Below are 8,656 nucleotides of genomic sequence, written 5' to 3'. Positions count from 1 at the left end.
GAATAGATTATGTGTTGGTGTTCACCTTTTGTCCCAAACTATTTAAGCTTTCTGTATTTAAATCAATTTTAGTAGTTGCTGCATCTACCTTCGATTTTGTCTCATCCACTATCACCTTTGTCTCTTTGACCCTCTTATTTGTCTCTTCAGCCCTTTTATTAAGTCTCTCCAAAGATTCATTAATCTTAGCCAATGCAGCCGCCAGAGTATCTTCTGATGACATTCCACTAGGTTTAGGTTGTGATGGTACAGTCACTGATGAAGTGGGAAGGCCAGCAACTGATTGTCTTCGTGCCCAATTCTTCCCAGATCTTGTTGTTTTGTCTGGGAATTGTGAATCTACTTTTTCTCTCCCATCTGCCATAACACTTAAACAATAGAGAGGCCAAGGTCAATCCCAGCTACGCAGTTTGTCTTTACAAGTGGAAAATTCCCCTGGTAACAGTTTAACAGTTTCAGAATCTAGGGGGAAACAGTTGCAATAATCCAGGAAAAACTCTTTTTAAACTCAAGCAATAAAAGAAATAAACAGTTCAAATTTTTGTTACTTTTCAGTTACTTTCCCTCTTTTCAGTTACTTTCCCTCTTTCTTAGCAGCAGCAGAGGAAACTGGCCACAATGTATCTCTCTTGCTGAACTAACTGTCAGCAAGTCCCCTGTTCACAGTCAAAGCTCAGTTCAAAGCACGGCAGTCTTTGTCTATTGGCAGCCGTTCCCAAGTTTAGAGCGGTGAATTTTAGGTTTTTTCCCTCTCTCTTGTAGGTATATACGGTCCAAAACTTCCCCCCTCCTGCCCCTGCTTCCTTGGGGGGGGGGGGGGTTACGATATTTTAGTGTTAGAAATTTAGTCCTTTCCAGTCAGTTTTCCCAGGCTTTAGCTTGTTTTCTCTTTGCTTTGATCTATTTACAAAAGAGGAAGGCGGACTTCCTGTTTAAACCTTCCCCACTTCGGTGTCAAATTAAGTCTCTCTTCACAGAATGAAAATGTAAAAGAAAGATTGACGAAGGAGTTAGCGGATTGGATGGGTATACCTATAGAGGAAATGGCCAACAGCATACTAAATGCATTTAGAATGCGTGTCAATGCAACTAGAGCAAAGAAGCTCACAGGTGATTGTTTGATTACGTTCAAAAACAAAGAAATGAGAGATTTGATCCTCCAGAGGAACAGAGAAAAGAGACTAAATATAGATGGGAATTATATAATTATCTTTAAAGATGTCCCAATTAGACTACTTAAACGGAGAGACTCTTATAAACCCTTGGCGCAAACATTGAAGAAGAACAAGATTGAGTTTAGGTGGGAATTCCCGGAAGGGATATCATTTATATATAGAGGGAAAAGACATAAGTTGGTAAATCAAGAAGAGACCGGGAAATTCCTCAGGAAATATAAGGAACTTAAAGTAGACACAAATGAAACAGGAAGAGCAGAGAGGGCCCAATCGGGAGAATCAAGAACGACAGGGGATCAGGAGGAGGAGGGGAGTGGATCAGGGGAGGAGGTAGAAGAAGAAGAGGGAGACTTAGGGAATACACAAGAAACAGGAGGATTATAAAGACTAAAAAAGAAGAAATTAAGCACTATGGGATTAAAAATTTGGAATTGGAACATCAATGGGATGAATGACAAAAAAAAGAGAAATAAAATTGAGCAATGTTTGAAAAAGAAAAATCTAGATATTATTTGTCTCCAGGAGACACACGTGGCCAGAAAGCATAGAAAGGTTCTGATTAATAAACGGCTAGGGAACGAATTTGAAACACTGGATAAGGTAAAGAAAAGAGGGGTGGTATTGTATATCAATAGCAAAATAGAAGCCAAAACAATGTTTAAAGACGAGGAGGGGAGGATGATAGGGGTTAACATCAATTGGCAAGGAGAAAGGATGATGGTAGTCGGGATCTACGCCCCGAATGGTAGCAAAACGGAATTTTTCGAAAGATTAGAAGAAAAACTAATGGAGTATGCAGATCAAAAAATAATCATAATGGGGGATATGAATGCGGTTATTTCATTGGAGATGGATAGACGCAGAGATGGAGGAAGTAAAGAAGGGAAACTACCAAAATCCTTCTTCTCTATGGTGGAGAATTACAATTTAGTGGATATATGGCGTCTTAGATACCCTCTTGTGAAACAATATACTTTTTATTCGGAACCTAACCACTCACTCTCACGACTGGATCAGATCTGGATCTCAAAGGAATTATGTCCAAGAGTTAAATCTATAGAGATAAGACCGAAAGTAATATCAGACCATAATCCAGTAGAGATGGAACTAGAAAGCTTAGAGAAAAGAACATTTAGATGGAGACTAAAAGATTACTTGTTAGACGATCAGAAGGTGGTGGAAAAGGCAAAAAAAGAATTGTCAGAGTACTTTAAGGAGAATTGTGATAAAGGGATAAAAGACAATATAGTATGGGATGCTAGTAAAGCGGTAATAAGAGGGTACTTCATTCAACAAAACGCAATCAAAAACAGGAACAGAGAGAAAAATAAAGAGGAAATTCTAAGACAGATAATGACAAACGAATCAGAGCTAGCCCAAAACCCCAATTGTCTGAAAACAAAAGAAAAAATAAAAATCCTACAAACCCAGTTTGCTACAATGATAAACAAGGAAGTAGAGTGGAATATTAAAAGACTTAGGCAAAGAAACTTTGAATTTGCGAACAAGCCAGGCAAATGGCTTGCCTGGCAAACGAAAAAAAGGAAAGAACAGGGGACGATTAATAAAATAATAATAGAGGGGGAGGAGAGAACTGACCCCAAAGGAATTAGAAGGGAGTTTCTTAATTATTATAGAAACCTGTATAAGGACCAGGAAAAGGTAGGTTTAAGGAAAATAGAAAGATACATGAAAGATAAAGGGGGACAAAAAATCCCGGAGGAAGGGAGACAAAGATTAAACATAGCAATTGAAAACGAGGAAATCGAGGAGGTAATTAGAGATCTCAAGAGGGGCAAAGCACCAGGCCCCGATGGATTTACTGCCAGCTATTATAAAGAACTGAAACCTATTCTAGTAAGACCCTTGAAAAACACTATGAATAACATCTTAAAGAAAGGAGAAATTCCAGAAACTTGGAAGGAGGCATACATCACGTTTATCCCCAAACAGGACGCAGACCTGACCCAAGTCAAAAATTATAGACCAATCTCGCTGCTGAATGTAGACTATAAGATATTTGCAGGAATTCTGGCAAGAAGGTTAAAGAATGTATTAGCAGATATCATACACACAGATCAGGCAGGCTTCTTACCTGGCCGGCAGATGAGAGACAACACAAGAAATATCATTGATATGTTAGAATTCCTGTCTGTAAGGATTGATAAACAAGTTATAATGATGTTCATTGACGCCGAAAAGGCATTTGATAATGTGCTATGGAATTTTATGTTGAGAAACCTGGAACACATGAATGTAGGCAAAGACTTCCTTAATGGGGTAAGGGCAATATACACAGAACAGAGGGCCAAACTGATCGTAAATAATATGGTAACGGAGGAAATAAAGATAAGGAAGGGAACAAGACAAGGATGCCCGCTCTCCCCGTTACTATTTATAACAGTGTTAGAAGTCCTTTTAAACGCCATAAGACAAAATGAGAATATTAGAGGAGTAAAGCTAGGATGGAATGTGTATAAGACCAAGGCCTTCGCTGACGATTTGGTAGTAATGACAGAAGACCCAGAAACCTCTGTGGGAGAGATATTGAAGGAAGCAGAATCATTTGGTGAAGTGGCCGGGTTTAAACTAAATAAGACAAAAACAAAAATGATATGTAAAAATATAGATCCGAAGACAATAGAAACAATCCAACAGCAATCACAGATAGAGATGGTCAAAAAAGTTAAATACCTCGGCATCTGGCTAACACCTAGAAATATAGATCTCTTTAAAAACAACTATGAGCCGATGCGGAGGGGAATAAAGAAGGATTTGGAAAAATGGGGACGACTAAAACTGTCAATGTGGGGAAGGATCAACATAATCAAGACTATAATAAAAGGGAATAGGATTTTTAAGGAATGGCAGAGGGTAATTTCGAGGTTTATATGGCAGGGCAGAAGACCCAGAATACAATTTAAACTCTTAACAGATGTAAAGGAAAGGGGGGGCTTCGCCCTGCCAGATCTAAAACTATATTATGAGGTTGTATGCCTAAGCTGGTTAAAGGACTGGGTCAAGCTAGAAAATACGGAGCTACTAGATCTGGAGGGCTTCGACAACTGCTTTGGCTGGCATGCCTACTTATGGAAGAACAAAACGAAGGCACATAAGGGGTTTGGTAACCACATCTTTAGAGGGCCGATAATCGAGGCATGGGAAAGGTATAAGAACTTGCTAGAGCCGAAGACACCACATTGGCTGTCACCTCTTGAAATTATAAGTATAAAAACTACTAACATGAGAAAGAACTGGGCATCATATAATCAGTTAGTAACTAAAGTGGAAGGGAAATGGAGAACTAAACCCTATGAGCAGATAAAAGAACATGTTTACGATTGGCTTCACCACCAACAAGTGAATCAGATGTTCAGCAAGGACTTCAAAGAAAGAGGTTATGCAGACAAAGACTCTAAATACCAGACGGAGATAATTAACAACAAAGAGAAAAATATATCTAAGTTATATAGAATGCTGCTTGATTGGAACTTGGCTGACGAAGAAGTTAAATCTGTAATGATTCGCTGGGCTAAAGATATAGGTCACAGTATTCAATTTGAGGATTGGGAAAAATTATGGAAAGATGGGATAAACTTTACGGCGTGTACTGTGATAAGAGAAAATGTTATGAAGATGTTTTACAGGTGGCATTTGACACCTATGAAACTTGCCAAAATGTACAAGGTGGACAATAAGTGTTGGAGGTGTAAAAAGGTAGAGGGCTCCTTCTACCACATGTGGTGGGAGTGCGGAAGGGTAAAACAGTTTTGGGAGAAGGTTTACATCGAATTAAAAAAGATATTAAAATACACGTTCATAAAGAAACCCGAGATTTTCCTATTAGGGATATTAAGACAAGATATAAAAAAGGAAGATCGTAGACTGGTATATTATGCGGTTACGGCAGCAAGGGTTGTAATAGCGCAAAGGTGGAAACAACAAGAAATCCCGACGGTGGAGGAGTGGAGAGGTAAAATATCGGAATATGCTGAGCTTGATAAGTTAACGGGGAGAATTAGATATTTAAAGGACCAGATATTTACCAGCGACTGGGGGAAATATGTAGACTACTTGGAATACGTTTGTGATGGAAAAATAACGCTCAAGGGATTTAAAGACGTACTGTAACAGACTAGAGGTTATTGTGCAAAGAAAATAGAGAGTAAGAGTAGACATAACGACAATATAAACGAAGAAACGCGGACATTAATTTTGGCTACGAATGACTTGCGATTTAGCTGAAGGAAGTCCTGAAAGAAACAACTATGTGAAAGAAGTGATGTAAAAATATCTATTTGATGTATTGTTATTCGTGTATATTTTTCTGTTCTCTTTTTCTGTTTTTTCTTTTTCTTTCTCTATTTTGAAACGCTTAATAAAAATTTACGTCGAAAAAAAAACAAAAAAAACAAAAACAAAAAAAAACAAATTAAGTCTCTCTTATACTTCCAAATTTCCCCTACTCACAGGTAGTTGCTTTTATAATTTTCACAAGAAGAAGTCAGCGCTCTCCAGTAACGGCTGTGTGGCTTCACTCCGGGGAAGAAGCAATCAATTCACAGCACCGCGCCGCTCACCCGCTTCGCTCCGGAACCCGTAGTCGAGGTTCCCCGCGAATTTGGGGGGCGCAAAGGGTGCCCGCTGAATCCCACGCTCACAGGCTTCGCCTGCCTGTGGTTTTTGAAGGGTCTCCGGTTTCGCCGTAGCTGTAAGACCCGATTCCCCCGAGGCAAATCCCCCCTAGTCAGAAGGATTCCGCCATTACCGATGGCGCTAAATCCGGAAGTCTTATTCTAGCTCTATTTCTTTTATATATATATATATATATAAATAAATTTATTGATTTTCCAAACAGTTATACAATTTTACCCAAAATACAACAAATTGTTTCTTTTTTGAACTTCCTTCAGCGTCTCTGACAATCATCCGTATTTATAACTTTGGTTACACATTCCCTTCTTTCGTATTGCCATTATACTTCCCTTCTCCCACTATTTCATATTAACAATACTTCTCCATTTTTACAGTGCCTCTTGAAATCCCACTAGCGTTGTGTTCACGCCACATATGTTTTTCAGATAATCTACAAACTTTCCCCAGTCTTCGATGAACTTTTGGTCTTTGGTGTATCTGATTTTCCCAGTTAATTTGTCCAATTCCGCATAGTCTGTCATTTTCAGTCTCCATTCTTCTATTTCCTCTTGTTTCCATTTCTGGGCCATCAAGATTCTGGCTGCCGTTACTGCATATTGGAAGAGTTTACAGTCTTTTCTTCTTATATCCTTTCCTACAATCCCTAAAAGAAAGGCCTCCGGGTTTTTTACAAAAGTATATCTTAACATTTTTTTCATTTCATTATATATCATTTCCCAAAAGCTTTTCACTTTCTTACATTCCCACCACACATGAAAAAACGTCCCTTCTTTTTCTTTACATTTCCAACATTTGTTACACATCTTATACATCTTTGCTAACTTTACAGGTGTGATGTACCATCTGTAAAACATTTTCATAACATTTTCTTTCAATATCGTGCATGCAGTAAATTTTATATTCTCTTTCCACAAGTTTCCCCATTCATCAAATTGGATATTATACCCAAAATCTTTTGCCCACTGTATCATTACCGATTTAACCTCTTAGTCTATTCTAGCTCTATTTCAGGCTTGGCCTGTGTCTCAGCCTTTGTCTCTGTTTCACGCTGTTTCTATGTTTCAGGTTCCGACACTGTTTCAAGCCCTGTATCTGCCTCTGCCTCTGTTTCAGGCTCTGGCACTCTATCAAGCACTGTTTCTGGCTCTGGCTCTCTTTCAGGCTCTGGTTCTGAATTAGGGTTTTGTTCTGGCTCTGGCTGTGTCTCTGGATCTGGCTGTGTCTCTGCTTCAGGCTCCTACGCTGTTTCAAGCACTGTATCAGGCTCTGCCTCTCCCTCTGCCCCTGGCTACGTTTAAGCGTCAGGCTCAGTTTCAGACAGTGTCTCTGTTTCAGGATCCAGCACTCTATCAAGCACTATTTCAGACTCAGGCTGTGGATCTCGGCTGTGGCTCTAGGCTCTGTCTGTGGCTCTGGCTGTGGCTCTGGCTCTCTTTCAGGGTCTGGTTCTGAATGAAGATCTGGTTCTGACTCTGATTCAGGGTCTCATGATGGCTCTTCCTCTGCCTCTGACCCAGCTATATTTCAGGGTCTGGCTCTCTTTCAGGCTCTGGTTCTGAATTAGGGTTTTGTTCTGGCTCTGGCTGTGTCTCTGGCTCCGGCTCCAGCTCCAGAACTTTATCAAGTACTGTTGCAGACTCAGGCTGTGGCTCTAGGCTGTGGCTGCAGCTATGTTTTGTGCTCCGGCCCTGTATCAAGCCCTATTTCTGGCTCTGGCTCTGGCACTCTATCAAGGACTGTTTCAGACTCAGGCTGTGGCTGTGGCTCTGCCTCTGTTTCAGGCTCAGGCTCTGTTTGAGGCTGTGTCTCTGCTTCAGGCTCCGGCACTGTATTAAGTACTGTTGTAGACTCAGGCTGTGGCTCTAGGCTGTGGCTGTGGCTGTTGCTCTGGTTCGGGCTGTGGCTCTGTTTCAGGCTCTGGTTCTGAATGAGGGCTTGGTTATGGCACTGATTCAGGGTCTTGCTCTGTCTCTGGCTGTGTCTCTGTTGCACCTCAAACGGTGGTTTGTTGTTGTTGTTATTTTCTTTCTGGGGTGGGACAAATGTTTAGTTGGGGCGGGGATTATTTTAAGTTTAGCATAACTGTTTCTTGCTTTGTTTTTCTTTTACTATTTTTTAGGTTATTGTATAGTTTGTATTTTGCTTTTTAAGGGGAAAGGGTCAGGGCTGCCTGGGAGGGGGCCTCAGCCAACAGAATGGCTGGGGCAGGTTCCCTACGGGGGGATGTATTGGAACACCCAATCTCTATTATCGCGGGTGGGAGGAGCAGTTGCGCTAAGACCAGACCACGTCTTTACCGAAGATCTGGTTCTGACTCAGATTCTGATTCTCTGATTCTGGCTCTCTATCAAGGGCTGTTTCAGACTCAGGCTGTGGCTGTTGCTCTGGTTCTGGCTCTGGCTCTTTCTCAGGCTCTGGTTCTGAATGAGGGCTTGGTTCTGGCACTGATTCAGGGTCTCGCTCTGGCTCTGGCTCTGGCACTCTATCAAGGACTGTTTCAGACTCAGGCTGTGGCTCTGGCTCTGTTTCCATTCTTACAATGGAATGTACACAAAACAATAATCCTTTCTATATAAATAGCTGTTACAAGAATCATTTATATAGTACACCGTTATTTTGGGCTCCGCCGAGCCTCGGACTTCTCTTCACTTCATTGGTAAGTATCAGATAATTTCTAAAGTTACGTGTTTTATCTCCTTTACATAGTTGCCAAACACTGTTAGAGTTGTTCCAGCCCTGCCAGAGTCATCGAAGTTCTATACCTATCTCTTATATACGTCAGATATTTGTTCCAATTTTCATGAAACTTCTGGTCATCCTGGTCT

At 40.6% G+C, this 8,656-nt stretch overlaps 1 pseudogene across 1 annotated transcript in view; it reads left to right on the top strand.

Moving 5' to 3' along the window:
* The first annotated feature begins 4,333 nt into the window (after positions 1 to 4,333).
* The window catches only part of LOC309361273 (inositol polyphosphate 5-phosphatase OCRL-like), a 55,480-nt pseudogene continuing 51,157 nt past the window's right edge, over positions 4,334 to 8,656 (top strand). Inside the window, exon 1 of the transcript in view lies at positions 4,334 to 4,342. The product of the transcript in view is annotated as an inositol polyphosphate 5-phosphatase OCRL-like (transcript). The remainder of the gene's footprint in view (positions 4,343 to 8,656) is intronic.

This window comes from Podarcis melisellensis (assembly GCF_964234715.1).
Source record: "Podarcis melisellensis genome assembly, chromosome: W".
Classification (NCBI taxonomy): domain Eukaryota; kingdom Metazoa; phylum Chordata; class Lepidosauria; order Squamata; family Lacertidae; genus Podarcis; species Podarcis melisellensis.
The sequence above is the reverse complement of the archived record's forward strand: the minus strand, read 5'-3'. Positions and strand labels throughout refer to the sequence as shown.